This window comes from Eptatretus burgeri, chromosome 12 (assembly GCF_056783735.1).
Source record: "Eptatretus burgeri isolate ZD-2024b chromosome 12, Ebu_testis_v1, whole genome shotgun sequence".
In the NCBI taxonomy this organism is placed as follows: Eukaryota; Metazoa; Chordata; class Myxini; order Myxiniformes; family Myxinidae; genus Eptatretus; species Eptatretus burgeri.
Window position 1 is genome coordinate 10,224,474 of NC_140972.1, and position 25,097 is coordinate 10,249,570.

Sequence of the window (25,097 nt, forward strand, 5' to 3'; positions counted from 1 at the left end):
GAGAAAAATTTTTTTTTTTTGCATTTCTACGTTTTAAGTGATCTATAACTATATTATGGTAAAAATAACATGACTGTGTGAACTATAACTCTATTATGATAAAAATAACATGGACTATGTGATCTATAACTATATTATGGTAAAAATAACATGGACTGTGATGTATAACTATATTATGGTAAAAATAACATGGACTGTGTGATTTATAACTATATTATGGTAAAAATAACATGAACTGTGTGATCTATAACTATATTATGATAAAAATAACATGGACTGTATGATCTATAACTATATTATGGTAAAAATAACATGAACTGTGTGATCTATAACTATATCATGGTAAAAATAACATGACTGTGTGATCTATAACTATATTATGGTAAAAAAATAACACGCCCGTGTGATCTATAGCAATATTATGGTAAAAAATAACAGTCCGTGTGATGTATAACTATATTAAGGTAATAGTAGCACGGTCCATGTGATCTATAGCTTTTTTTATGGTTATAATAACGTGGTTCGTGTGATGTTTAACTATTTTATGGCGAGTGGACAAACAAGCAAATAAACAAGATGACGCCATGCAGAGCACGACACTTGCAAAATCTATTTTTAGTCCAGAAGCCAAAATCTGTAGCTAGCCTAGAAAATAGGTTCGCTGCTGATTTCATGTTAGAATGGTGCAACTGGTGTTTTTGAAGAGTCTAGGCATGACCAAGTCTAGTTCCACTTGTTGCCAAGTCTGCATCTGAATATTATGGCCGCCATGACAGTAATCAAAATGGCCACCATCAGATTTAGTCTTTTTCTTACTGCAAATTGTACTAGCCAGAAATTTGTCATGATTGTGAAATACTATGTAATCTGACACGAGGAACACTATTTTGTGCTTTATTTTTGTACTGGATCACAACTTTTCACATAATTGACAACTTAAAGACGAAATTGAAAATGCACATACGAGCAACAAATGTGAAAAAGAAAATGTTTAGCACTATTGATGGAGATGGGTTTACAGTCAGTCAAAGGTTATTTCAACAGCTGTCAGATTCTTTCTAACACAAAATTACGTTGCTTTGCAGAAGAGAAAAGTGTTGTGAGAACACCCAAGTACAATTTTCAGAGCTATTGATCAGCTTGTACACTGAACGGGTTCCTACAAAGGGCTTTGCATCCACATGCTTTCGTGCAAGGCAGTCCATTCCGTGCACATTTTCACCGTCGAGTTGAGCATGACCCACGGCATTTGCATGTCGTCAGTTCTACACAGTAAGCAGTAATAGGCTGTGCAGTCATGAGTCGCGGCTGAAATGTCTCGTTGCCATCTTTGACGACCTGTTCCCACCCACAGTTCTCAGGTGCAGGTAGATGTGGTTCAGATTCCAAGGCTCTTCTCCACACAAAAGTCTGGTAGTGCGCTCGCTTGATGTGTAGAATCAGAGCATCGCGAGTTGGAGGCAGATTCTCAATAGCTTTGGTCAGACTGAGAAACAGATCACATCTTACTCGCTGAATTGAGTTATCTTGGCCATGAGGGTCATAAAGCCTGCAGACAAATGACTCAGCATCTGCAATCACACTCTCATCAGGAATTTCCTCTTTGCCTAGGTTATTCAACAGGTGGGAGTTGTTTTGAAAGACAGCCCATGCAGAGCGCTTCGCAATTCCAGCAAACTGGCTTGTGCTGTCTGAACCTGTCACTGCATGAAATGCCAGAAGTGACTCCCTCTGCGAATCTGGGATATTGATGGAGTCAATGGGAATGTAGTGTTGCTTTTTGGGTGTCCCTGCATTCATCCAGAGAAAGGGACTGAGATGCGGCTGATAGACAACAAGGAGAATGAGGACATCAGTGTCCTGAAGCCACATGAATAATGTCTTGGCAGATGCTCAGAACTTTGTTCTTGGTATCTGTCTCATCCGCTTCTTCATTGTCCATCTTGTCAGTGCTGTCACCACCACAAAGAAGCTTTACAAGCATGTACAGGGTTTCAGGTACAATTCGCTCTGCATTTTCTGTGTTCAGTCCACTGATAATGCTATGCCCTGGAGAGTGTTTTACGTCACTGTAAATCTTTATGCCCACTCTGAAGATCCAGCTAAGGATTTCGTTCTCATGATGAGGCAGACTGCACTGGGCCAATTCATCTTCTTCAGAACTTTCACCTTCTTCAGATAAATCATTCACGGCGGTTCTCATGGCAAACTTTGTCACAGTTGAGGACGCAACTATGAGGGGTTTTGTGACATCCAATGGCTGCACGAATGTCACCTTGTCACTACCAAAGTGAACCTCCACTTTCTGCTTGAAATTGTAGCTTTTGTAGGCTCCAGCCTCAATTCCAAAATCATTCAATAACAGCATGCTGTAGTGTTCCCAGATGTTTTTCAGGGTAAACACATGTCCCTTCTGCAGCTCTTTCTCAAGCTGGTTCATCACATTTCTGAAACAGATGCTTTCAGGAGACTGGTTTTTCTCTCCACTCTCCTTTTTATACTTTCTGCGAAAAGAAACATAACACTTGAGGTGATATTTACCTTCAGCTGCCATCAAGTCTGAAACACCTGCAAACCTGTGACGCATGGTGGGGTCAAATTGGGCCAAACTAAGCATCCTGGATGATGTGTGATCAAATTCAACATTTGTCAGGACACCAGCTTTTCCAGGAATGTCAGTCTGGCAGAAAGCGCATTTTGACCAATCCATAGCGCTGTGCGCGGATCTTAGTGACTTTGGGACATGGTATTTCTCTGAGGAACCTGATGTTGTGGGTATCTCTTCTGCGTAAGTCACAGATTGTGGCTGAATCCTTGACTTCAGTCTGTCTATTTTTTGTGCGTGAGTAAAGTCACTATAGCAGAATTTGTGCCATTGAATCTTTTCGACGTGCTCCGGTACAGAATATTTTCTGATTCTTGAGAATGAGTCAACATATTTAGCGTCATTATATTTCTCTCTTTCTTTGCAACATTCAGCTACAGTTTTCACACCAACGATTGTAGTCTTTCGAAGTGGCGTTGACTTGCTAGTTTTTGAACTGTCCTGGCAAATAAAGCATTTATTCCAGTCTACATGCTCTTCTTCTTCTCGATCCCTTGAACCCCCTGTGAGAAATCTTGCGGCTTTCATTTTTCAGTTAGTCCTGGGTAACAGAAAAACACACAGTTATGTAGTTTAGGTTCATTTTATAGCAAAGTTGTAAAATTCATTGATTGTGGTTTGTATAATCAGACATTCTAATTCGAGCCTGAACATTTCTTTAAAAATAATATAGTGAAAAACAAGTCATATTATTTTTAGAAAATGGATGGAGCAATGTTTTTTTCTCTACTCCCATCAGCTCAGGCATGCTCAAAAACATGGAAATCGACCCTAATTTTGTAATTTCATGTCAATTTGCGGCTGAAATATGACGAAAAGTGTATTTAATGGAAACCATTTTGTAAACTGTCATGGCGGCCATACTATCCATATCCAGAGTTGGCAACAAGTTGATTCACGTTTCTGTGTGTCTGGACAGTCAATTTACACCTGTTGCACTATTCTAACACGGAATCAGCAGGGTCGTACACTATTCTGCATTGGGCCTCCTGACTATTTAAAAAAAAAAACAAATTTGACCTCAAAAATAATTCACTGGTTGAATTCAGTGGCCTAAAATATATATCCTCTTCAAATTTCAAGTCAATCGGATGAAAAGTGAGGATTTTAGAAACACCAACTTAGTTGTTGACCTTGGGACTATGTTGACCTTTTGGTCTATGTTGACCTCAAGAATAATTAGAGATTTAATTCTTCTTCTTTCAGCTGCTCCCGTTGGGGGTCGCCACAGCGGATCATCGATTATGATCCGCATAATGATTTGGCTCATGTTTTACGCCGGATGCCCTTCCTGACGCAAACCTGGTCGCCTCTTACGATACACAGGGATCTGGTACACCTATTCTAACCGGGGTATACACCGGCCCAGTACACTGGTACTCACTTCGCCAACCTTGGAAGGATGACAGGCTGAGTCAACCCCCTGGTGTATTAATTCAGTGGCCCAACGGGGCTTGAACTCAGGACCTTTTGGATCCCAAGCTGCTGCCCGAACCACTGCGCCAACACCAGGATTAACTAGAGATCTAATTCAATGACCAAATATGCAACTCCTCTTCAAATTTCAAGTCAATCGGATGAAAATTGACAATTTTAGAAAGTCGGCCGATGTTGACCTTTTGGTCCATGTTGATCTACAAAAACAATAGGCTTCTTCCTTATGACAAGCTCTACCATTTGGTGAAGTTTCGTGACGATCGGTTTAAAATTGTGATCTGCAGGCGACAAGCAGACAGGCAAAGACAGACAGGCAGACAGACAGCCAAACAGACAGATAGAATAACAAAATCGACTGACCAAATCTTCGATTTTTTTTTTTTGGCCAAGTAACAAAAACAGACAAACAGGGATGAAAACATAACCTTCATTTACATTCGGTGGTAGAGGTAAAAATCAGGTAACTAGTCAAACCCAACCTATCTAGACTGAAACACCATGAATACCGATTTAGCAGTTATACACAATATCATGTTCAGTCGCATTTTCTTCAATATCTTGAGTATCATAAATTATACGGCAAAGATGGAAGGAGCCATCAAACTGACATGATCAACATAACTAGTGTTATCAACAGATATGCCTGACAGTTTTCAACCACCTCCTACTACATTCAGGCTTTTTCACAGATCGTCTGCAGTATGTGCATATTAACCAGAAAAGGAGACTTCACTCCACCCTGTGTGACTCCATTGGACATCTGCAAGACAGGAGAGAACATTTCCACCCAACCGGACCAGAAACATTTGCTTCCAAAACCAGTTTTGCAAAAGATGTTCGAGGCAGGTAAACGCCACAAAACAAAAATATTTTTAACTTCGTAAATTATGAACTGTCAAAAAAAAAGCCTTCTGGGCATTTAGAAAACAATCAAATACAAATCTTTCTGGAGTATCACGAAAATCCATCCATCAGGACCACTCTGTACAGAGCGTCGGTGCTCCCGAAGCAGTCTCCTGGGCGATTGGGCACAATCCTGGACAGGTCGCCACTCTGACACAGGACACTCAAATAACTCCATCATTTCAGCAAACTGGTACTTACTTTGCCAACCTCAAAAGGATGACAGACTGAGTCAACCCCACCTGGTATTAATTCAACAACCAAGTGGGATTTGAACACAAAACCCTTAGGATTCCAAGCCTACAACCCTAACTATTAAGCCAACACCAAGCAGCCACAAAAAAAATCAACCACTTGCTTTTTGTGATACTCGAGGATACAAAGACAAATCAGTGGAATGGCTTTTTACAAAATGAACCTGATTATCGCAAATACTTACACTGTCACACCTGGCCAGAAAACAATCTCAAGTACTTTTAATAATACAGTAGCAAGGTCGATGTGCTGTCCATGCTGGAAAGATCACCAGCCTCACTTCTCACCAAGCGTATAATACCGGTGTTAAGGGCTGGAGGTACATGACCCTGAATGAGCATCGCACTTTACTGGAAGACCGAGGAGCTCAAATACCCAAGCATCAATATGTTTCAGATGTTCTGCCTACAGACCGTCTTCCCCTCCAGGTTTACCACATTTCATATCTCTCACAATAATAACAACTTCATTCGCTGTAACAAAAACATAAAATGCTCCTGCCACATGGCAGCAACATCAGGTGGCCCAGAGGCCCCGGTAACAGTTGAGGCAAGCGGAGTGTGTGTTTATGGAGTAGCTGAAGTCCAAATTTGAGGGGTTGAGTGGTCCACCGTCCTGGCAAAGGTGAGTGAAACTCCCTGAGAATTGGGGAAATTCTGTCTTCAACATTTCCTTCCATGTGACTTTAGCGAGTTGTGCCATTGAGATGGCACCTTTATTGAAATCATGCGACTTAAGTTCTTCTTTCGGTAGATTTGGAGTCCTTCAGGAAAGATTAGAAGAGTAAATTCACCATCCGACTGTTCCTGGCACTCCTTAAAAATTAAAATTGTTCCTTAAAATTAATAATTTTCCTTGTAGCCTTTTGATCGAGACACCTCCTGTAACCAGGTGTCTCTCTCTACCCTCTTCCTGATATTTTTCATCGACCCATCAGCTTCACTCTGTGTTTATTGTTCCAAATTCCCCACACACCTCCACGATTTTACTTCAACCTTCCCTTTTCCGAATGTTACGCAATCCTTATTTAAAATAAATAAATCCACTTTTGACTCAACACCTCCCATAGCCACGTGATCCGTTTCCACCCTCTGCGTTTACCGATCCAAATTCAGCATTCACCTCATGAGTTTTTCTACAACCTTTCCATGACCTAATCTGATGAAAACTCTCTCAATAATAACAATAATAATAATAATAATAATAATAAACGATCTCTTATAATGCTTCATCTTCCTCTTTCACACGTGTGGTTCTCATTACTGTATCATAATTCACAGCTGTTTTTCTATTTCAACAGACTGCTCTCAATTCGACCTTTCATTCATACCTTGTCTAAAAAATCCAACTGTTACAGTGTTTCTTCTCTCCATTTTCTTAATTCACCTTTATTGCATCCCTCAAGAATTGTGTTTAATCACATCTCTGACCTGAAAATTAAAAAAAAAACAGTTTGCCATGAATGTTCGCTTTCCATAAACCATTCTTTTTTCCCAATTTCAGTGCCAAGTCACCCCTCCCTCTCAAAACAACCATCACACTCTTCTCCCTCCAAGCCTCCCTCTCACCTCTCTCAAAAACTCCCCCCTCACCTTTCTGCCTCAACTCTCTCCACTAACCCTTCTGCCACCATTCACCCCCTCACTCACCCTTCTCAAAGTTGCCCCCCCCCACCCTCACATCCACAAAGCTGCTTCCTTCCCCTGCCCTCTCACCTCCATCTCATCACTCCTCAAATCCTCAACTGTCTTCTGCCCCCTCTCCTGCCCCCCTCTCCCCCAGCACAACAGAGTCTTTTCCCCTCATAATCTGGCCCCCTCCCCAAGCTATTCTGCAATCACCCATACTCTTTCAACAACTCTCCTTACCTCCCCCCCCTCCTCTACCCTTGTCCTACCCTCCCCCTCTCCTCCCACCCCCTGCACCCAAAGCCTCCTCCCCTCGCTCTTCATTAACAGTGTGGACCTCAAATATCCGGGGCCTTCGCTCAAACTTTACAGGTCTTTCCATACAGGTTGCCACTGACAAACCAGACATAATTTGCTGAACAGAAACTTTCCTCTCCCAAGACATGTCTGACTCCCAAGTATCTCTGCCTGGTTACTCCCTCCTCCGGTTTGACAGACCTGAGCCTCACTCTGGTGGAGGAGTTGCTCTCTTCATTAGACTCCATTCCTCACTCTCCATGCATTGCCCTCACTTCCCCACACCCCCAGGAATACCTCTGGCTACAGCTTCCCCTCCACTCCAACCTCATGTTTATGTGTGTACTGTACTGAACCCCTAAGCATGAGAAAGTGGTCAAATTTGCATAATACAGTATGCAAGTTAGCTTCCGCCATAAGAGAAAATTCATATTTTCACTATAACTTTGCATCTAAGTACCCAATTGAAACAAATCAAGTGTCCAAACCCATGTTGTGAAGGTCAGTGAATATGATAGGCACATTTGCAAATTAATATTTTTGAATATAATTTGCATATTATGCAAATTAGTTTCAGGAATTAGAGAAATTACTAATTTTCACTATTATGTTCCATATAAGGAACAAGTATCCAAACCCATATTATGAATATAACTTGCATAAAATATGCATATTAGCTTTTAGCAATTAGAGAAAATCTAGGGGTTAGATGCAAAGATGTAAAGTACTTTGATGCAAAGTTATAGTGAAAATATGAATTTTCTCTTATGGCGGAAGCTAATTTTCATATTATGCAAATTACACCACTTTCCCATGCAAGGATTTTTTAGGACTTTTAGTATGGTGATTAGGGGTCTTACTGAAATGCACTGCAGTGGAAATGATTCTTTTGCTATTCATGGTGGATGAAGATACTGTTGTGGAGCCAGGCGTCGGTTGCGAGCACGACCGCTAGGTGGAGCAGTAGGGTCGACTCCACCGAACACCCGGAATCTAGATCGTACCTTTCGGAAAACTCCGAGGGTACGGGTCCCTTACAGGACCGTCAATCGTCAATAAATCAACCACATGGTACAGGGTTATTTGCCAAACTTCAAAATGCCGAGAGGCCGATGTGGCGAGTTACGGAGTATTCACACCCTCGACGGAACTTGAACAGAATGAGTCGTTTCCGTGCTCGACCCGTGCGTGACCCGAGCGGATGGTCACCAAGGTCCCGTCGGTCCCAATTGCACACCACTACGGCAACAATGGCCTTCTTTAATTCCCCAACATGCGCCGTGTTAAACCAATGAGGAAAACACAAAAACGAGCTGATACATTTAACAGGGGGGGGGGTTATTTACAATAGGGAAAAGGGGAAACACAGAGCAGAATTAAACCGACTATAACGAAATGCAATGTACAAAGAGCAAGCACTTAACTATTTCTACTTACAGACGGGCCCACAGACAGACACACACGCACAGATACCCAGAAGGACATGGACCTTCCCGCCTCGTGCGGTTTGGCTGAGACGAGCGAACCAGGCCAATGTCGTTACGCAGTCAGAAGAACCCGGCGCCAGCGAGATGCGATCAGAATCGAGAGCTCCGTTCAGCGCTCATCCCGACAACCAAAACTCTCCTCTTTGTCTGATCGCGCCGCAACCTTATTCACCCTTGTCCGGGGGGGGGGGAGGACGCCTCCTCCCTCCCCGCTCTCCCTCACTGGACGGTTTTGGCGCGCAAAATGTGCTCGTCGCCTTGTCGTTGGCCAAAACGGGCGCCAAGGCCGTTGATTGGACTAAGGGGGGGGAGGCGTGACGGCCGTCTGGCTGACTGCCCTCCAAACAGGCAGAGGAACATTATCCTGCGTGGGCTGTGGTCATTGGATGACCGCCGAGGAACTCGCTCGCATCTCCCTGATTGGGCGAGAGCCGCCACGAGGCTCCTCCGTGAACTCCACCCACCATGCGCACCATGGCGTCGGCCAGAGCGACGTGAAGGTGAGGGTGATGCCGGTGTTGTTGTAGAAGATTTATGGATGTAATAATAAAAACCCTAACTGCCAAAATAACTCCGCAGCACATGAACATTTAATTACCCATCAGATACAGGTAGGGGGCCCTAACGATAAGCACATACTTACCGATTTAACTGCTCTCTAGGGACTCTGAATGTTGAGTGAAGTAAGCTTCCAGATTCGTAACAATACTAATTTGACTGGACAATCTTCCAATCATCAGCAAGATTATGGAATCCATCATCGCTTCAGACATTAAATCCTTCCTCTTTACCAATGGCTTGACTTCCGATCATCAATTTGGTTTCAGACCAGGTATCTGATGTATCCAAGGTATCTATTGTATCCAAGGCCATCTCCACTCATGGCTCGCAGACTTCCTCTCCTGTCGCAGTCAACGTATGGCCCTAAATGGAGCTTTCTCATCCCCTCTTCCTGTCCAGGCTGGAATTCCTCAAGGCAGCGTTCTGGGCCCTGTTCTTTTTCTGGTTTTCATCAATGATCTCTCCGACTCTCTGGAAAATCCTCTTTATCTCTTTGCTGATGACTCCACCCTCTGCTGTACCATCTGTCATCCCTCAGACCGGCAAGCAGCAGCTTCTTTGCTCTCTGCAGATCTGGATAAAATCACCAGCTGGTCCAACACGTGGAACATTTCTTTCAATCCTGACAAATCTCACACTCTCACTCTCTCTCTCTCTCTGAAAGGACTGTTTTGAACCACCCTGCCCCTCCCTCATCTACTTTCTCAACAATCCTCTGGAATTAGTCCTTTCTTTCAAACTTCTTGGTCTCACTCTCTGCCATGATCTTTCCTGGGAAAGCCACACATTTCCAACCTGGCCTCCAAAGCCAGTCGCCGACTGGGAATCCTCCATCGTGCAAACTCCTTCCTCGGCCCACCTGAGCTCCTGACCACATACAAAGCTTTCATCCGCAGCCTGATTAGTCCAAGAGCATTAGGGTTTAACCTGGACATTTTTGGTAACAAGCTGATTTTTTCAGGAAAGGTCCAGGAATGTGTGTGAAATAACATACTAAAACATGAATCCTCCTTGAGCGTTTTCCGCAATCCAAAATGGCCACCATTTCCTGTTTTTCTCATAACTTTGCAAGTAGGTTTACCTATAACACATTTTAAATGTCTACACATATGTTTTGAAGTATAAGGAACTCAATACAATACATATCGGAAGATTTTGAAACACACAAAAACGAATAAAACCGCTTAAGCTCTTTCAGAAATCCAAAATGGCGTCTGAAATTGCTGCCGTTTCTGGTTTTACACCAAGGTACTTCAACACGCACTTTAAATGTCTTAATATATGTTTTGCGACTCAATGAAATGAATCATATACTTATTGGGAATTTTTCAAAAACACGCATTTACCAATAAAAACACTTGAGCTCATCCTGAAATTCAAAATGGCGCCCGAAATGCCCCTTTTCCTGTTGTTGTTTTCTCATAACTCTGCAACTAAGTAACCCAATAAAGCACACTAAAATGTCTTTATATATGTTATGGGAGTCAAGGAATCTAGATAAATTCTTATTCGCAGATTTGAAACACGCATATCTATACCAATAAAACTACTTGAACTAGTCCCAAAATCCAAAATGGCGCCAAAGATGGTTGCAATTTCCTGTTTTTCTCATGACCCTGTGACTAAGTTACCTCAATATGCACTTTAAATCTCTAAATATATTATGTCTTGAGAAATAAGGAACTCATTCAGATACTTTGAAGTACAAAGGAAACAATAAAACCGCTGAAGTTCTTTCTGAAATTCAAATGGTGCTCAAAATATCCGCCACTTATCAACACACTGCTGTTTTAGCCTGTTTCAAGAGGCAAAGACATTCAAAACAAGATCATGCTAGAGATTCAAACCTCAAAAGTTTCAGATGAATCTTTACCTTACGCATGCACACACCTAGTTGCATCAGTCATTGTCTTCATCGTCGGATGCTGTATCTTCAATGTTGATGTCCTCTGAAGTTGGGGTAATATCAACGTCGGCATCTATAAGAGTTGGTGCTGTATTGTTGCAATTGAGACCACTGCATTTACTGCACATTGAGGTACAAAAGAGCCCAAGTTTCTTGCAGCTACATGTCATGCTTCTGCAACCATCTGGTTTACACCCACATGCCACCATGTTCAGCAAAGTGTCGGGTGCAACAGCAATGTCTGTTTCTACCGGGGTAAGAGTCCCGTCCTGAAATCGCCAGCCCCATTCTGTTGGAGATAAGGAGTTACCCATCCATTCCTGGACGGTAAAATAGGCGCGATATGAATGTTGCTTTGCTGCAGCACTAGTTGGAGGTAGACTTTCTAGCTGAAAGGATGAACTCAGGGAACTGCGAACCGATTGCCCGTTTGTATGCGATGTGACGGTAGTCATCAAGAGATTCAAAACTGCTGGCTCCATAAAGCTTAAGAATGAAGCCTTCCCCAGCTTTTTCCACCTCGTCATGGGTGCTTCCACTGTTTGTGAAGGTATCCAGCAAGTCGTAGTCCCGCTTCTTGTGCACCATGTTGAAAGCTTTACGCTTGCCCTGACGATAGATCGCAGAGACCGTGTCACATCCCGTCACAGCATGAAGAAACATCAAGTGATTTATTGTGTCCCCTATGGCATGCTGAATCTCATGAATGTTGAAGACCATGACAGGATTACTGCGGCATAGCATGTACACATCTGTGGAAGAGGTTGCCTGAGCAACTAGCATTACCAGTAAGTCTGTGTCCGTACCAACGACAGCAACTGGCACATGTTCTGACTCTGCCAGTGCTAGTGCTGTGGAGACAATCAGGGTGTCGGCGTCTGCTTCTGCCTGGACTTTTGGAAGAACTCAAGAGGTCTTATTGGTACTTGCGTGCTTCAGCATCTCTTAAGATGTATTCTAATGAGTTCCTCATACTTCAAAACATATATGCAGACATTTAAAGTGTGTTTTGGGGAAACCTGCTTGCAAAGTTATGAGAAAAACAGAAGAGGCGGCCATTTTGGACGCCATCTTGGATTGCGGAAAACGCTCAAGGAGGATTTATGAGGACTTTTAGTATGTTATTCTAGACATATTCCTGGACCTATCCTGAAAAAATCAGCTTGTTACCAAAAATGTCCAGGTTAGGGCCTATTTTGACCTAATGCTCTTGGACTAGATGGAGTACTGCTCTCCCCTCTGGGGTGGTGCGCCTGCCTCTCAGCTTTCTCGGCTTCACGCTGTGGAAACCAAGGCATTTTGGATCATTGGCATCTCCCACAATGAGGCTGAGTCTTTGGGCCTCTCACTCTCTCACCACAGGCAGGTCAGTGGTCTTTCTGTCTTCTACCGTTTCCTTTCTGGTCTCGCCCCACCTGCTCTCTCTGCGATTTGTCCCCACCATATTTCCGCAGGGCACTCAAGTTCCGCCAACAACCCCCTTCTGGTAAAACTACCAAAATCACGAATCACTGCTCACCTTCACTCTTTAATTCCTCTTTTTCCCCGCCTTTGGAATAAACTCCCTCACTCTCTTCAATCCCATTCTTCCCCCAAGACTTCAAAACAGTCGTTTACCACCACCTCTTCTCGTCCCCCATCCAATTCCCCGATTTTTTTCTCGTCCCGTTAATCCACCCCAAACCCACCTCCTTCAAATTTCCTGCTTTCCTTCCTGAAAGTCCCTGTAATGTCCATCTTGTATTCCCCATGTTCCCCGCCCCATCTCTCTCCCTTCCACAGATCTCCTAATGTCTCTGTTCCTCACTGTTTTGTCCTTCCCACTCCTGCCCCTCTTGTCTCATGCCCCCCTCCCACTTTGCTGTGTATTGTGTGTTCACTCTCATACGAGCCTTGACAAGGTATACCAAGAAATATAAAAAACATTAAAAAAACTCATCAGGGTAGTGTGCAAGAAAGCCACGTCTTGTTTGTTGTTTTTCTGATACCTTAATGCAGCAAGGCGTTTTTCACACGACGTGCAAGTCTTCTCATCAAAATATGTGAACACCCTTTTTTTTAAAGTCTTCTCATTGATTTTGGTATGCAGGGATGTATGGGATTGTCTCCCAGCCAAAAAAAAAAAAAAAAACAATAATAATAAGAAAGTGACTGAAGCTGTGAAAGGTGTGACCTTGAGCATGCCAGTGCCAGTGGAGTGGCTTGTGTTCAAATTAAACTGATATTGTGACACACTGTATAATATTGTGGGGAAGGTGCAAATCCCAGCAAACTTTGCTTGTTTTGCACACTGTGGCGGCCATTTTGGATTTTTACATATCAGTAAATTATCCAATAAGAAGGATCGTGTTTCAAAAATAATATCGCCTTTTTAAGCACTCAAATGTTATTTAACTTTCAAGATATGGGAGAAATAGGATTTAAACATTATTTGACCTTTTTCCTTGACCTGCCATTGAAATCCAACATTGCCATCACCTGAGGGTAGTTTCCATAACAAATGGATTCCCTGACCCTAAAAATGTTGGTTTAGACTCCAACATCAGGTTTCTATGTTGGATATAAGCTGGACATGGCAAAAGCATGACAAACACAGAATTCGACCTTTGACCTTTAAAATCGGGGAGCTTCCTTTCAAAGGTTTTATGTGGTCCTCGAGTACAATGGTGCCAAATTTGGTGCTTTGGGGCAGCGTGTCACGGTCATTCCCAGAAGGCACCCAACGATTTGGAAGTTTCTCTATCCTTTAGCATAACAGCTGGTCTTTAGCCCTTATTTTTGATTCATCATGCCAACAAACACACAACACTGCATACATGAACTGTGTTCATGAACAAACTGGTCCTTGCCATGTTTACCATTTATGGCCCAGAGAGTATGAGCCTCTTTGGATACATCATGCAGATCTTGCACATGCTCACTCCACACTGGTGCAATATTATGAGGGTTGGGCACACATCGACTTTTTCTCTGTTGTCCCGTTGAAATGAGTGTGTTTTATGGCCATTTTTCACGCTGATCACGAATCCGTTGAAATTTTTGACCGAGGATGATGTCTTAGGTTGGTAAAATGCAAAAAAATCAAAATGGCCACCAAATTTACCCACTATTCAGGTAAAATTTGATAATTATGGCTTACTCGGGCATGTAATAATATTCACTCCGTAATGGCACCGTAATAATATTACATGCCCTAGTAAGCCATAATTATCAAATTTTACCTGAAAAGTGGGTAAATTTGGTGGCCATTTTGATTTTTTGCATTTTACCAACCTAAGAGGGTTGGGCACTCATCGACTTTTTCTCTGTTATCCCGTTAAAAGGAGTGTTTTTTTTATGGCCATTTTTCACGCTGATCACGAATCCGTTGAAAATTTTGACCTGGGATGATGTCTTATGAAGACATCATTAAGCAAAGAGGAAAATGAGCTGGGAACATTTCTATACAAAGCATTTATTTCCAATCAGGTGAGGAAAGGTATGTGGCACATTTTTGACATAAGACATCATCCTCGGTCAAAAATTTCAACGGATTCGTGATCAGCGTGAAAAATGGCCATTAAAAAACGCTCCCTTTAATGGGACAACAGAGAAAAAGTCGATGTGTGCCCAGCCCTAATATTACATACCCTAGTAAGCCATAATTATCAATTTTTACCTGAAAAGTGGGTAAATTTGGCGGCCATTTTGAATTTTTGCATTTTACCAACCTAAGACATCATCCTATGTCAAAAAGTTCAACGGATTTGTAATCAGCGTGAAATTTGGCCATAAAAAACACTCCTTTAAAAAAAAGTATGGTTGTATGCCCAACCCTAGCAATATAATCCGACCTTTAATATTTACAAATCGTTGAATAACTAGCTTTGACGAAGCCAAACATTATATTGTTGCGGACCCGGTGTCGGGGCGAGAAGACCACGAGGGGGTGAAGCTACCTTGGGTTCCCACCAGACTCTCCGGAATTGCAGGCCATCGCACGTAGATAACTCTGTGACACGGCGGGTCGCAAATCGACCGTGAATGCCAATAACTCAACCACGTGACTTAGGGTCCTCCGTCTAATGGAAACCGGTTACCTAAAATGGTCATATGATCTAATTACAGGGGGACACGCCCTCAGAACACTTTGTTCAAACCGGATCACTTTACCGGATCAGATGCAGCCGAGCGTAACTACCACGGACGTACTGGCTCGAAAACAGATCGTTGGGGGATAACGTCCCGGCTAGGCAAGGATACAGACCATGCTGGACCAATGAAGGAAAAGACGAAAATGAGCTGGGAACATTTCTATTCAAAGCATTTATTTCCAATCAGGTGAGGAAAGGTATGTGGCACAGTGAATGCGGTTGATTATGATGTACAGTGGGGATAGCAAGGAATTTGTGGGGGTGTGACAAAAGGCAAGCAATTTACAGAGCAGACTTATTCCATTATATCTTCTACAATCTTAACTTAAGCTATGACAGGCGCTATCACATATCACCTACACATACACACACACAAACCCGATGAAGATTAGTTAGTCAGAAGGAAGGAGAGCAGATGAGGACTAATGGCCTCGCAATACCTCGCGCGGTCGGCCGACCAACGCAATCCAGTACGCTTTGGGGGATGCTCCGCTTGAGCGATCCCACCTTCAGAGTCGGCGTGTTATCTCCTGCTTAATCACTTTGCCAGAGCTCGTGGAAACGTGTGCTCCGCACTGGTCCAGAAGAATGTCTGCCGCACACCAACCCCAAGTGCAGATGCAGTGACAGGCAGACGAGGTGCAGTGAAGAGAAGGCGGAGCAGAGAGGCGGAGAAGTGGGCGAGGCAGGCAGGCAGATGAAGTGTAGAGAGAGAGAGGGTGGATGGCTTCGCGATATTCCTCTTATAAGCCCCGGGGGAAGGGTGGGGTGATGACCTGAAGCGATGCGCCGTCATCCGAATCGTGCTCTCTTATTGAGTCCCAGTCCCGCCCTGCCAGGCTCCTGGGGTCAGAAGCGGTCTCATTCGCACGTTCAATGCGACACGGCCAAGAGCCCTGCACCGCAACCCTCCCCCCCTCGACCCCCATCGCCCGTCCTGCCATGTTCTCGTGACTGGACTAGGGTCGCGTCAGTCCCACACGCCCATTCGGGGCATCCCGGCGAGGCACAGCCGGTGCTGCCAACACGCCTGGCCCATCTCCACACAACGCGGCCCAAGCAGCCTGGGCCGTGCTGCACGCCTCTGCTTGGTGGCGAACCGTATCGATGTGGAGGTGCGAGGAGGCGCGTGATGATTTTTTCCGTGTGCTGGAGATGTTGCTGGTCGAGGTGGTGAGCTTTTGGTGAGTGAAGGTTGAGCAAGGTGAGATGCCGTTGTAAATTGGCGAGCAGATTTGAATGAAAGGGTGCACCATGCGCACGCTTGTTCATGTGATAATTTTCTCATAGGGCTGCGCGGGTGTCTGTTATCGTGTATGTGTGCTCGCTTCAACTTGTATTACGGATAAAGGGAAAGGGTTAGATGGAAATCAGGATTGAAAAGAAGATAGAGATATAATTATTATACCTAGCTATTAGACCCATGCAACGCACTTCATCCCGTTAACCTACGAGACATGAGGGGAAGGTCTAACTGAATGAAGACAAACAAAATAACTGCCTGGGGATTACTGCATGTTGGGTACCATTGCCTTAAAGGCATGCGGCTTTGCAGAACTGCAACAATATCTTACATTTTATCAATTGCTAATTTATGCTCAGGTAAACAACAGTTGGCACTACAAGTATATACATAGTTAGGTACACCACTCATTAAGTTCATAGTGTACAGCCTAATATCCTCATCACTCATTGAAGACTATTTCACAGGTTTGACTCAATCACAGATATCAGGTGCAGCAGTTCACACATTCAGACAAAATATCAAATTTAATGGTGAACATGAAGGGTCTATGATCAGAGCCAAAAAAAATCAGTCAATACATTTTTAAATGCTTTATTTATTCATATTCACCCTGTGGCTGCTTGGCTGCATCATTTTCTGGAAGCACAGCTGTGCCACTGATGCAATATCCCTATTACCAGCACACTGGCACTCATTTTGTAAACCACAGAAGGATAACAGGCTGAGTCAACCCAACCTGGTGTTAATTCAACAGCACAACAGGTGCTTGAACTCAAGACCCTAAGATCTTGAGCCAAGCACCTCAACTGTTGTACCAACACCAGGCTTTATCAGAGACAACAAAATCAGTGGATACATTTATAATGCTGATAGAAAGAGAGAGTTCATTGAACACGTTACCCCACGCAGTGTTAAAGTTTATACTTCAATTGAAATTATAATAATAATAATAATTTGAAAGTTCGTTTTAAAAAAAGTTCTGGAAGTTTAGTGCTATTGAAGTGGTCTTATTCCCCACCTTATTGAACATGTCCAAGAACTGCAAAACTGGAGGTTCTTGGAATGACAATAAGACGATTTGTGTTCTACAGTGCTAAAGTATTTAATTAAATTTAAATATAATAAAGATTATAAAAGTCGTGAAATTGAATCAATTCCGGAAGTTTACTGCCGTTGAAGCAGTGTAAATTAAACCACCCTATCTAACACATCACATTCGTTCTTCGTGCACGTTTGCCCACCTGCCGGATACCCAAATCCTCCCACCCTCCCTCATAATGGAATTTTGCAAATCATGATTTTATTACTTACGAAATCTAAAGATTTCGTAAGTATATTGATGACTTCCGTTTCTATTTGTTTGTTTGTTTGTTTGTTTGTTTGTAGGCACGATAACTCGAGAACGGAAGAAGCTACCAATGTCAAATTACACCACGTGATTCAGGAGGGTGATGGCTAGTGCTGATTAGATTTTGGTCAAAATCTGTCAAAGGTCAAGGTCACAGTGAGGTCAAATATTCGATTTTTGATGGTTTGGTACAGATAACTCGAGAACGGAAGAAGCTACCAATGTCGAATTACACCACGTGATTCAGGAGGGTGGTGGCTTGTGCTGATTAGAATTTGGTCAAAATCGGTCAAAGGTCAAGGTCACAGTGAGGTCAAACATCCAAAACATTCGATTTTTGATGGTTTGGTACAGAATCATCGTAGAAACTTCTGGTTTGCGTCGCTACCTTCTCTGGAGACAGCTTTCATTAGACAAGGTCAGAGGTCAAGTTGACGATTTCGTAAGTACCAGTCTATGACTGCTTGTATTAATATTGGTACAAAAACTTTAATTTATGTTTGTTTGCCATTTTCCAGGAGTGCTACTTTTGTTATAAAATACTTTGTACTCGTACCCGAAGCAGCACAAATGCAGAATGAGTGATTTCGAAAAAAAATACACCATTGTTGCTGTTCACATCTATCTATGTACAGTGTGAGGTATCAAAATGTATCTTTTGATTTATCCCATCATAAAAACATGAAATTGTATATTTGTAAAATGTGGATTTCAAGATAGACAATAAATTCACTCAAAATATGCTAAATTTAGCTTCGAATCTCTTGATATGGAACACAGTCTTTTATAGTGCACTCAGATCATTACATACAATATCTTATACATTAGCAACCCACATCAAAATAAACATCACAAAAGTATTGTTGTTTCAACTTAGTTCGAAATGTATAGGTTAGTATGCTCCGTGTGTCGGGTAGTTCAGCCAATTTTGATGTATTCAGTGGGGAAACATTAGCTTAAGAATTGTCCTGTTTAAATATGCATCATACGAAGGATGGTGTGAAGGACCTGCATGTAAAACATTTTGTGACACCCTGGGTGATGCGCTGGTGAGGCCTTGCATAGAGAGAAGGAGTTCGAGAGAAGAGAGAGAGGGGGGGGGGGTCTTTTGGTCTCTTGAGAGAGTTTGTTCGGTGCAGAGAGTTGAAGTTTTTCTCGCCTAAGTAGAAGTGGCTTTGTCTTCGACTTGCCTGTTCGTGGTCTGGTTCATCTCTTCCTCATCTCCCTGGTTCGTCATCCTGCTCGTCCTGTTTGTGACTGCTTGCCTGCTTTGTTGGGGGTTCGTGGCTGCTTTGTTGCCACCTTCGTCATCGCCCGACAAGAACTAAAGCCTCACTCTGTCCATGTTTCCCTTCCCTGTCCATGCTTGAGTCTGGTGTGTGGAACCTTAGATTTCATTAGTTCCCTTGTAAATAATTATTTATTGTGAATCCATGTCCCCCCCTACCCCACCACCCCCATCCCACAATGTCACCCCACCGTCATGCCTTACTCTTCCCCGGTTATTTGTGGAGGGGAAAAACCCCATTAAAATCAGAACCAAGGATCTTGTGTGCTTTTTGCAGTTTCTGCACGCGCAAAGCCACCATTAGTTGACACAGTCCAAGGGAGTAAAACACCAGTTTGGTCAATTCATCCAGTGTCAGTATTAATTGAATGCTGGACAGGAGATTTGGTGTCAGAAGTGGGATATTAGAACCCAAGGACTTCTAAATTAAAGTTAATTGTTGTCGGGAGAGCGCAGTGGAACGTGATTCAAATTTGAAATATTTTTCTTGAATATTGTTGCGAATTCGCGCCCGCCGGCGTGCGATCGGCCACGTCACTCGAATTGCGGCACGTCGCCCACCGGACGGACAATTCTGTCGTGACCCTCTCGGACTAACGCCGGGAGCTAGTCACGGGTGGGCCTTTCGGCCTCACCACGATCGTGCCAATCGGCCACCCGCGTGGGATGGGGTTGTTCACCAAACTCGACCTACCTAAGTACCCACGCGGATGGTAAACCGGGCAATCGCACCTCGCCGCAGGTCGACTCCGGACACGGGCCGCTTAAGCGGTCCGTTCCGTACTATCGGGATAACCGAGCGGTGTTATCGTCGGCCTCGACGGTTCTGATTACTTATCGGGCATATTAAGCCCACGACGAACCCGTTACATGAAGCAAGATGGAGATGCAACAAAGGGAAGGACGCAGCGAAACGGGGAACAAGTTCACACAAGCACTTTATTCACACAGACACTGAGCACACATATACAGCCAACAGAATCAGAAATGCACATATATCAATTTAAAACAACAACAACAATGCAGAGCTACGACCGAATACGCGAGCACACGGCAACACTTAAAACAATACTACTTCACGGACGGCGCCACCCACAGACATTTACACCAAACCCCAAAAGAAAATGGAAGTGCGACTTCCCTGATCGCGTCGAGTCCTCCTTTTGCGACCGCAACTCCGAGCCCCTCCGCTTGGTCCGCGAGCTCGTGCCGTGTGTTGCTCGTGTGGTCCGCTCGATGGTACAGACAGGGTTTTGGGGAAACAGACGGGGTTTGTTCGGCGCTGTTTTCCGTGCTCGCGCACGGATCAAAGAAGCAAGGCAGGAACAACAAGCTCGCGACTTGAACCAGAAGACGACCATGAACCAGAAGACCAACATGAAGACCAACCCTCGACCAACCACCCCCGAGGTCCGTCCTGTCCGCCTTTTGTAGCGCGGGGCTCTGCCCTTTGCTCCGCCCCATTTTCGGCCCCGCCTCCCTTCGAGCTTCTTGGAGAAGCCTCTCGAAGGGGGGCGTGACCTCCCGCTCCCCCTCCACCCCGCGCCGTGCAGGGGCCGGGGCCGTCAGTCTTGGCTCAGAGCCAGGGAACCATTCCCCCAAAATCAGACCCCTCCTCTACATGACCTTTGACCCCTGCATCGCCCCTCCTCCACACCGAGCGCGGAGAATTTTGACGGGAGAAACAGGCGGGAAAACCCCCGAGCATCGTTGTTGGTTTTTGTTTGTTCCCGGAGATCGTAACCGCACAGGGCCTACTGAATGGTGAGTGGCGAAGATATGGTAGCGTAGATGGTGGAGGTGGCGTGGTTGTAGTGTGGTTGGCGCTGTGGTGGGGATGGCATGGTTGTTGAGATGCTGTTTGTTTGAAATAAAAGATAGAACAGAAAAAATGGCTAACTCAAAGCGTCGCAGCCCGGATGGATCACATAAATTCCCTCTATACAACGGGTTTGGGCTAACTACACATGTACTTACAGAGATATCTCACCTACGGGACCTGAATGGTGGTTTGCGAATTTCCACAACCGTAACAATATATTTGGCACATGCAGGAAAAAGATCGCTGCACGAAATAGTGGATGTGCACGGAATGGCAGTGCAATGAAGGAGGTGAGTCAAGTGTCGAGGCCAATGTGGAGCCTAGGTTAGGAACCTCCCCCATTCCTGACCCTGCTTGGAGCCTTTCAGCTGCAGGTTCTGAGCAGGCTCGCAAGGAAGCGGAGGTGATGTCCATCTGGGCCATGTTTCAATTATTATTAATGGAACATATGAATAAAAATATTACAGAAATACAAGAAATGGATGAAAATAAAGACTATTTGGAAAACAAAATGGAGGGGGAAATGAATAAAATTGGAGAGCAACTGAGAGAACAAGGAACACGAATGCAGGAGGAAATTAATAAAAACAATGAAATTTTAGTGGCACAGGTGGGGGTACAGATTAAAAATGGATTGGCAGGTTTGTTTATGGGGAAAAAGAAAATTCCACATGAACATGTTTGGTAAAAAAAAAAGTAATGGCCTGGAGGAATGCCGCTCTGCACCAAGAAGAGATTGAGGGTTGGGAAGGGGAGAAGTTAGGCAACGTGGTGTGTGAAACAACCTCCGTGGTTTGTGGTATGGTGCTCATGGGTGCACAGTTAGACCTGCCAGGGGTTCTTCTGGTATGTCAGGGACCAACAGGGTGCAACCCCATGCCTGCGCTGGTGGACGTGCAGGTGGCCAAGCCTGAGCCAGTGAGCCAAGTCTCCAAGCCTGCAATGTGTGGGGCAGGGGGCGAGTCTGGTCAGGGTGTGGGTGAGGTTGGACTGCTGTTGAGTGGGTCTGTGCTTATGCTGATGAGCGAGGCCACGCCCATCAAAATGTGTGAGCTGGTGTCAGCGGAGATCGTGCCAGTTCCTGGGGAGTTTGGGACAGACTCTGTCAGGGGGCTGCAGCCACAACCATTGCCGCATTGCAGCAAAACCATCAATGCACTGCAGTCACAACCATCGCTGCACTGTAGCCACAACCATCGCTGCACTGTAGCCACAACCATCGCCACACTGCAGCCACAACCATCACCGCATTGCGGCCACAACCATCGCTGAGCCTGCACATCCAACAACTTCATACCAGCCGCTAGTCCTTGCCTGTTCCATTGTTTCATCTGATTCTGTTACTTATTGGTGGCACCATAGTTGTGTTCGGCTGTAGCATTTTATTTCCTTTCATTGTGCATGAGTGTGTGTACCTCCCTACTTGTTGTGCTTTGAGTGCCTGGTCTGTTGCGATTATTTATTTATTTGCATCTTGTCTCTCCCCTCCCATCTACCTTCAATAAACCATTTTAATTGTAAAGGAACGTTTTTCTGTGTGTTGCGTTGCAAAGTTCGTTCTCATTTGGGTGATCGTTGGGGAATATCAGCATTAAGTGAACGCAATATTACAAACATCGTTTTGGTAATCAGCGGATGGTTATGAGACCATGTGGCTCAAAGTGGTCTGTGTTAACAGACTTTCTGACGTGATAATGTCATCACATCATCACAATATTACACTAGAATACTCGGGAGAGCACCTCCGCCACGCTGAACAGTTTACGTTTTGTATCTCGCAGATAGGTCGGATCTCAATCCGGACCTCAACCAACATCAAATCTACTTCCTTTTGTCACTTACACACTCATCCACCAAGTTTCATCAGAATCCGTCCACAACCTTTTGAGACATCATACCATACTATACAGTACTTATAGTTGCCTGTAAAAGTATTCACCCCCTACTAATAATGCCACATTTCGATGAATTACGAATTATGTAGAAACAATTTTTCCAAATAAACATTTACATACTTAACCCTTTGAATCAATAGACTTAAATAACTGAAGAGATTAAAAAAAAAAAATTTTTTTAAACATATCAATCTAAATTCACTGGCTGGAAAATATTCATCCCCCTCCCAGGTCAACACTTGCTGGAAACACCTTTTGCAGCAATGATTGTTATAACTCATTATGGATGGGTCTCTACCAGCTTTGTACAGTGAGATGGTGAAATATTTGTGGTAAGATACGTTTTCCACTTCTTCATTTTGGATTACACCGTACTCAAAGGGATCATGAGTGACTTTGAAATTTTCTTATAACCCTCTCCTGAACAAGCTCCTTAGTCTTTGTGTTTGCCATGTTGGCTGACCGAGTGAGTTGCACCTTAAAAAAAAAAACCTCTTTAGACAAGAGTAGGAGCTTAATTTTTAACTTCAAAAACTGAATTACAGACAGGTCAAACCTACTGCACCTATTTGTAACCTTTGAAACAAATAATTTGCTCCTGCAGTGACTTCAGGTGAATTAGGCAAAGGGTTTGAATGCTTCTGAGAATCGTTGGATTTACTCTGTTTATCTAACTTAAGGCCCGGTCACACCTTGACGTTTTAGCCAACGTATGCCGATTTTTGAATTTTTTTTCTAAAACGCTGGCACACGTTGAATACGTTATGGGTAAGTTTTGATAACATTGAGAGCACGCTGAAAAACACTGTCATACGTCGTTGTACGTTGGCTTTATACGTTGTACTTTTTGGTTTTGTTCAAATTTTTTCATGCTTGAAATTTCACGACGTATGCCGGCGTATGACGCACACGTTCCGCTACGCTGGCCACAAGTTGTATGCACGGTCTACGATCGTTGACAGACGTCAACACATGCTACTTGTAAGTTAATCATAAGTTGAGACACGCCGAGGTAATGTTTAGCGTACCCGAAACTTATTTCTAACCTATGATTAACGTGTTGTTGGCACGTTACGCGATTGTTGCCACACGTCGACAGACATTACTTTTAAGTTACTCATAGGCGGAAAGACGTCGGTATAATGGATCGTCCTTGCGTCAGCGTCCACGGCCACGGCCAGGACACTTATTTGCAGCATTCTTCAAACTTTTCTTCGGCATGACGAGGATGTTCACACTTCGATGTCTCGCTTGGCTATGATTCCAATTGTCCATCAGCAGCGTCTATTTAAAATAGTCGAGTTTGAGCGTTTTAACACGTTCAGAAGAAACGCTTCAAATTTCCAAACCCCAGCGTCAAAAAACAAAGGCGAGTGACAGCAATTTAAATCGTTCATTGTAAACAATGAAAATAGTTGAGTGGTACCGTTTAAAAGTCGTTGAGTGTAAAAAAAAATCCAATTGTTGAGCGCAAGCGTCTACTTTCAATAGTGGAGATGCAGCCATTTAAATCGTTGAGTGGCAGCCTATGAACCTACCCGTGGACACGCGGACGCAAGGACGATCCATCATAACCCACACCCTCCCCCTCACACCCACCTACTACTGCCAACATGAACAAACTACTACTAATACTAATACTAATAGTAATACTGATACTGATACTGTTACTGCTGACATGGACATCGACTCAAAAAGGACTCGAAAACACTGTTGGGTTCCCCTTTTATGAGCAGCATTTTTATATATCAATTTTCCAAACCGCTGGGAACACGTCTTCATATGGCAGTTGTAAGTTTGAAACACGTTCTTTTATTTTTTTGTCGACCGGAAGACGTCATTTGAATACGTGTGCATACGTCGATGTTGGTTGGGACTACGTACAGAATTGGTTCAAAGCACGTCAAACATAAGTTAGAAATAAGTTTCGCGTAAAAAAGACATTACCGCGACGTGTTTCGACTTATGAGTAGCTTATAAGTAGCCTTTGTGGACGTGTGTAAGCGTCCACATATCGTGTGTAAAACTTATCCCCATCGCATGCGAACGTGTGTCATACGCCGAGTACGTCGTAAAATTTTGAACATGTTCAAAATTTCTTGACGTACTCTACTTACTACGACTTATGATAGCGTATTTAGCGTTCTACTCGCGCATACCAAACTTACCCATACCGTATTCGACATGCCCCAACGTTTTAGACACTTTTTGTTACGTCGGCATACGCTGGCAAGATTGCCAAGGTGTGACCGCGATTTTCACCCTTCCCTTTCTACGGCAGTTATG